Source organism: Mytilus edulis, chromosome 14 (assembly GCF_963676685.1).
Source record: "Mytilus edulis chromosome 14, xbMytEdul2.2, whole genome shotgun sequence".
Classification (NCBI taxonomy): domain Eukaryota; kingdom Metazoa; phylum Mollusca; class Bivalvia; order Mytilida; family Mytilidae; genus Mytilus; species Mytilus edulis.
The window spans coordinates 38,968,849-38,976,826 of record NC_092357.1 but is presented as its reverse complement, the minus strand read 5'-3'; positions in this window follow the sequence as shown (position 1 = coordinate 38,976,826).

Sequence of the window (7,978 nt, the reverse complement as noted above, 5' to 3'; positions counted from 1 at the left end):
ACAAAAACAAAAATGGAAAAGGTTTTTAAGGCTTATATATATCTGTTAGTAGTTGGTGTATAAATTTTCTAGTTTGATAACATGTTTTATTATATCATGCTGTTGGGTCGAGAAAACTAATTTTCAATTATTTTATTGATTTTAGGACATTATGCTTGTGTAAATATTGGTATAGAAAATATTTGAGCCAGTAGATAATCAAAAGGATTTATTTGTATGTAAACACTCTAGATTTTTCGAAATAAACACATTATTATTCTCGACAAATAAAGAAATGAAAGACGACCTCGAGCCCTTCCTTTCCTTACCATGCTTACAGCCCTTCTTATATACTAGTTTATATGTGACCTACCGAATTATACTATTTACCGGATTTGTTATCACATAAGCAACACGACGGGTGCCACATGTGGAGCAGGATCTGCTTACCCTTCCGGAGCACCTGAGATCACCCCTAGTTTTTTGGTGGGGTTCGTGTTGTTTATTCTTTAGTTTTCTATGTTGTGTCATGTGTGCTGTTATTTGTTTGTCTTTTTTCATTTTTAGCCATATGGCGTTGTCAGTTTGTTTTAGATTTATGAGTTTGACTGTCTCTTTTGGTATCTTTCGTCCCTCTTTTATATATTTTTCATCCTTTTGATAGTTAAGTATTCTATGGTAGATATTTCGTAGTCTGTTGAATTGGTTATCAATTTTTGGTATTATTTTTGATTTGTAGAACACTGTTACTTAACCATTAGATGTCGTTGAGATTTGTTAGTTGTATGGCTTTTGGCCACTGCCGTTGTATTAGCGTATACACAACGTATCCATTTTCTATTTAATGTATTGCTGGTGTTTCAGTGCCACTTTCAGCGGCATTGGCTATACCAAGGCGACCGACTTGTATTGGCGGAGGCAGCGGGACTTCTCGATTTTTTTTTTACCTTCGGTAGGAAAATAGCAATCACAGTCAATTAAGATTGTAGTCGAACACGCTTACAACGTTGGTGGTTTGTACTTGCCACCCTATTGTTGACAGACTAGTGATTAGCATACCCGTCCACGTGCACTTGTATTTTTATCCATCTGATGAGTTAAGCCTTTTTCTAACTGAATTTTATAGTCCGTTCTTTTGTTGTACTGTTATACCACTGTTCCAGGTTAGGCCGGGGAGGTTTGGAATCCCGCTAACATGTTTAACCATGACACATTCTGTATGTATGTGCCTGTCCCAACTCAGGAGCCTGTAATTTAGTGGTTGTCGTTTATTTATGTGTTACATATTTGTTTTTCGTTCATTTTTTATACATAAATTAGGCCGTTAGTTTTTCTCGTTTGAATTGTTTTACATTGTCATTTCGGGGTCTTTTATAGCTGACTATACGGTAAGGGCTTTGTTCATTGTTGAAGGCTGTACGGTAACCTATAGTTGTTTTAAAATTTCTGTGTTATTTTAGCATCTTGTGGAGAGTTGTCTCATTGGCAATCATACCACATCTTCTTTTTTATACCCCCCCCCCCCCTTTACCCTTTTAATTTTTCAAATTGGAATGTATAATATGTACCCTAACATAATCCTTTTCTCCATGATTACGAATGAGCGTGAATATTTAGGGAGTTCGCTTCTCAATTTCAAAGTAATTAACTTTTCAAAACACTAGTTTATATAGATAGGGGGTTATTAAAGGAATTCAAAGAGCAAAAAAATATATAGGTCGCCCTGCTCGTTTTCGAGATATATGCCATTGAAATTTTGACGGGAAAATATTCTCTCTTGACTTTCATAGCCTTATCATTGACAATTTGAAGTTCTCAAAAACTGTTAAAAAGTAATTAAAATTTTATAAGACTTTAACAGATTGCTTATCATTATACATGTAAAATATTTATAAAAAGAAAAATGGGGGTCACCGGGCAAATTTTTTCCAGGCATTTAAATTGATAAAACCAGAGGATTCCGAAAAAATCCAAAACATGACAAGCCAGCTTCCTTAAGTAAAGTGTGTGACACTTTTTTTTTATAGTTAGAGACTAGATATGTAACTTAGTGATATTTTGTATAATAGCTATTTCTTTGCAATAGGGATTTGATAGACAGTCCTGGACCTTGTTTACCTTTATATTTAATTTTTGAAAGATTTTGATCAAACCGATAGATGTGTTACCCAGCTTCCATTTTTCTTGATTATGTTAAAATTCAATCAGATATAACTGCAAATTAACATATAAAATTTCACCAAAACATTAGTTATTATGTAATAATTGGAGATTTACCAAGATAAATGTTGAATTCTCTTCCATACCACTTGTGATGCCCTTGATATTTATCCGGTCATTGTAGAAAATTTTAGTTATTTGTAGGTCGAGAAGAATTGTTATGAAACATAGTTAAACAAGAATGTGTCCAAAGTACACGGATGCCCCACTTGCACTATCATTTTCCATGTTCAGTGGACCGTGAAATTGGGTAAAAAGTATAATTTGGCATTAAAATTAGAAGAATCATATCATACTAACTTTAAAGTACTAAGTTTCAAGTTGATTGGACTCCAGCTTCATCAAAAACTACCTTGACCAAAAGCTTTAACCTGAAGCGGACGAACAATCGGACGCCCGGACGGACGCACAGACCAGAAAACATAATGCCCCTCTACTTTCGTAGGTGGCACATAAAAAACAAATATCGGTAATAGGGTTTCGTTATTCTGTTGCTTGTGTTACCCTGAAATCAGTTTAAGAATAACATGCAATTGAATTGGAGTTATCTCTCTTTAAACATAATTTTGCATTGTAGGCAATGACATTGGACACTGCACACACCTATATTTTTCTGCCACCTCTTCTTTTCTGTTTCAACATTTTGACAATTTTCTAAGGAAAAGGAAATAAACTATAGAAATGTATAATGATTTGACAAACATCAGATTACATTTATATCATACCTGCCAACTGTCACTATTTGTGGGGGATTTCCCCCATGGAGGCTCCCAAATGGAAATTTTGAAACAGCAATTTTGTCCACATTTTATACAAAACATGGTTATTATCTTGAATATTATTATAGATAGAGATAAACTATAAAGAGCAATAATGTTCAGCAAAGTAACATCTACAAACAAGTCAAATGACCAAAATGTTCAGTTGACCCATTCAGGAGTTATTGCCCTTTATAGTTAATTTTACCAATTTTTCTTAAATTTTTGTAATCTTTTACAAATATCTTCTCCCCTTAAACTGCTTAGACAAAATGTAACCAAACTTGTCCACAATCATCATAAGAGTATCTAGTTTTAAAAAGATGTGTCCGATGACCAAGCCCGCGAACCAAAATGGCGGACATGGCTGAAAATAGTACATAGGTTAACATGCAGTTTTTGGTTTATATCTCTGAAACTGAAGCATTTAGAGCAAATCTGACTAGTGGCAAAAATGTTCATCAAATTAAGATATATATGCCCTGAAATTTTTAGACAAATTCGACAACCAGTTGTTGGGTTGCTGCCCCTGAGTTAGTAATTTAATGGAAATTTTGCAGTTTTTTGCCATTATCTAAGACATTATTATAGTATCTAATGATATCTTATACTGTAAATTAAGATTTTCAAGATCTCTTAAATCTGGTTTCCACCGCGGATAAATGACTATTCACAGTGTTTTGCGTTTACATTCAATCTGAAGAAGTGTATTTAATTTGATGCGACTGTCATACAAGTGAGAGGTTTAGCTAGCCAAATAACCGGGTTAAATCTTCCATTTTCTACATTAGAAGAAACCTGTACCAAGTCATGAATATGACAGTTGCTTACCATTCGTTTGATGTGTTTGAGCTTTTGATTTTGCCATTTGACTAGGTGACTTTCCGTTAATTATTTTCCTCGGGGTTCGGCATTTTTAGGATTTTACTTATTGATGATACGTTGAATGTGACAACAAAACAAAAGCTTCCTCTCTGAATAAAGCCTTCGGTATATAAGAGAAACGTAGAAAAAAACATATTTGCCCACACGCATTACATTCAGACCGCACTGATTCTGCGCCGTGTTACTGCAAAAACTTGGACTACAACCATCTACATAGCTACTAGTGGCTTTAAGAATGTTCATACAGACACTACCACACTGTCGCTCAACCTAATTTTAATTGACGCTAAATGTTGTTTATAACATATGCTATATATAGAAGGAGGAAGGCTTATGGTCTGGTATATATTTGCTGTTCTTTTTTGGTGTGACCATTTTCTTGTGAACATTTTGCCGTTCATTTTTGGTGTGACATTTTTTTTTTTGAACATTTGCTGTTCATGTTTGATGTGACATTTTTCTTTTAAACATTTTGCTGTTCATTTTTGATGTGACAGTTTTCTTTTGAACATTTTGCTGTTCATTTTTGGTGTGACATTTTTCTTTTAAACATTTTGCTGTTCATTTTTGATGTGACATTTTTATTTTGAACATTTTGCTGTTCATTTTTGACGCGACATTTTTTTCTTTTAAACATTTTGCTGTTCATTTTTGATGTGACATTTTTATTTTGAACAGTTTGCTGTTCATTTTTGACGCGACATTTTTTTCTTTTGAACATTTTGCTGTTTATTTTTGGTGTGACAAGTTTCTTTTGGACATTTAGCTGTTCATTTATGTGGTGTGACATTTTCTTTTGAACATTTTGCTGTTAATTTTTTGTTTGACATCTTTCTTTTGAACGTTTTGCTTTTCATTTTTGGTGAGACAATTTTCATTCGAACTTATTACTGTTCATTTTGGTGTGATAATTTTCTTTCGAACATATTACTGTTCATATTGGTGTGACAATTTTCTTTGGAACATATATATGGGTGTTCATTTATTGTGTGACAATTATCTTTTGTTTTTTGGTGTGATGATTTTTTTAGTCGTTTTGATACTTACAATATACTGCAATGAACAACTAATCAAAATCTCGGTTATTTCCCGCTTGTAACAAGCATACATCTATGATAATAATTCTTAAACTATTACGTTATTGTCGAAATACTATTTGATTATCGTTCTCTACCGTTAGGTTTCGTCTCTAATGCATGTTTTTAATTAGTAGTGATACCATTGTAATATATAGGACATTAATTAATTTGAACGAAAAGAACAATTAAAAACTTCGGATTTGAAAATGCCTTGGAATCTGACATTATGGAATGCCGAATTACAATTATAATCCTCTCGTTTTCAAAAATACATAGAACTTCACCAAAATTCAGTAAAGATACCAAGTTTAAAGCATTGCATATCAGACTTCAAGGAATGCTTTGGGAATTATAGTTCAACTTCATGTTTTGCACGTAGAATATTCCTGTTGTTTTTTTTACATAAACGAAATCCAAAATGGGAGCCACAAAAATTTTAATCAATGAATCATTGTATATTATTATCAAGTAAGTGGATTCCAATCTATTCAATTTAGCAGTAGCAGACAAGATAATAGACCGATTTCTTTTAACCAAAAGTGCACGTTGGTGATAAATATCAATCAGACATCAATAATCTATCCTTCTTTACACAGATAAATCATAAAAATGTTAGTAATTAAATACATTTTATTTCTTTATCAGTTTTTTGTATATTAACTTCCAACATTTATGTACAATAACGTCTTTGTGATAAGTTCTGACATTGCCTGGCCGACTTTCGACTGACAGGTTATTATAAGATTAGAACATTTCTTTTAGAGGGTAAGGCGGAAATACCAAGGGTACATTCAAACTTTTAAGTCTAAAATAAACTCAATGTCAAAAAGTGTAAAACGAAGTAAAGACTAACAACACTAGTATATACAAAACACAACACAACATAGCATAACCAAAGACTGAACAACCCGAAACGCCAAAATTAAAAACGAAACAGTGAGATTTCATGGGCATTTGAAAAGTAAACAGATCCTGATAGAGGTTATATTCAGCTGTGGCTAGACCGGTTTATTCATTTTGTTTGGCAAAGCGCGAAAAAAATATTTTAACTTGTGTACACAATGGATGAATACAAATGTGTTATTGTAAATTTCATTCTGTAGCAATTGCCGTCATGTATCACTGGTTTTATTATAGATGGAACATATTATATAATCTTGACTGTAATATGAATGCATCGAGGTATGTAAGCGTCAATGAGACAAAACAAATCACAAATAAAAGTAACCAAAATAAAGTGAATCAATTGATATTTTATATTGTGTCTTTTTTTGTGTCATGTTAGACTGTTGTTTCAAGTTAGAGTGAAGGTTAACGAGATCACCGCCAGTTTTTGGTGGAAGTCGTGTTGCTTAGTCTTTAATTTTCTATGTTGTGTCTTGTGTACTATTATTTGTCTGTTTGTCATTTTATTATTGAGCCATGCTTTTATTTTCGATTTATGAGTTTGATTGTTCCTCTGGTATCTTTCGCCCCTCTTTTAGCGTCTGCTAAAACCTTTGAACTATCTGCATTTGTTTACACCTCTCCTGAGTCAGGAGCCTGGTCAGTGAATGTCGTTTTTTGAAGTGGTTAATAACTGACTCTCGTTTCTCGTTTTTTTTTAGAGATAAAAGATGTAATTGTTGTCTTTTTCTTTTTGATTAATTACAATAGTCATTTTATGGCCTTTTATAGCTTGCTGTTCGATGTGAGTTATACCACATCTTCTTATTTCTATAAATTCCACAGTAGACATATGTAAAACGCGTCAGGTTCTAAGTTATACCAATTCTATTAATTTTAAAAATACGTTTTACAGAGACAATGAAAATTTTAATATGTTTCATTAAAGGTACATTTTCACGATAACAAGCAACATAAACATGATAAAAATAATCATATATATTTTTAATATCTAAAACCGATAATAGCAACATCTTATCAAACAACTAAACAAAAATGATCTAGCAGTCAGCGAATTTTACTCTAAAAATTCCACTGCATACGAAAAAATAAGACTGAGAATAACATTAACTTGAATAAGCAGAATACAATGAACGATGTGCCTGTCTTTCTCGACTAAATCAAATAGATGAATAAATACAAACTAGTTTACTAAGAGATGGCAGAGGGACCAACACGATACATTAAATGACATGCTACCTGTCTTCATGTATTTTGTATATGTTTTTATAACAAGTATGATTGAAAAGTTTATCCAACACTGTCAAAATCTATAACACTATCTAATGTTATTTATAACAAGTATGATTGAAAAATTTATCCAACACTGTCAAAATCTATAACACTATCTAATGTTATTTATAACAAGTATGATTGAAAAGTTTATCCAACACTGTTAAAATCTATAACACTATCTAATGTTATTTATAACAAGTATGATTGAAAAGTTTATCCAACACTGTCAAAATCTATAACACTATCTAATGTTATTTAAAACAAGTATGATTGAAAAGTTTATCCAACACTGTCAAAATCTATAACACTATCTAATGTTATTTATAACAAGTATGATTGAAAAGTTTATCCAACACTGTCAAAATCTATAACACTATCTAATGTTATTTAAAACAAGTATGATTGAAAAGTTTATCCAACACTGTCAAAATCTATAACACTATCTAATGTTATTTATAACAAGTATGATTGAAAAGTTTATCCAACACTGTCAAAATATATAACACTATCTAATGTTATTTATAACAAGTATGATTGAAAAGTTTATCCAACACTGTCAAAATCTATAACACTATCTAATGTTATTTATAACAAGTATGATTGAAAAGTTTATCCAACACTGTCAAAATCTATAACATTATCTATAAGTGGTTTATGTGTTTCTAAATTAAAAGCAACGGACATCACAATTAAAATCCAAATATTTGAAGGACAGTATGTAACTGATAAATTCAACAACCCTTACCGTTATCTTCGAAAAATAATTAAAACGTTTCTTTTTAAGAACTTTTGTCATTAGAGCGTCATTGGATAACTATTAGTCTTGTGTGAACGAAACGCGTGTCTGGCGTATTACATTTTAAATTTTAAACCTGT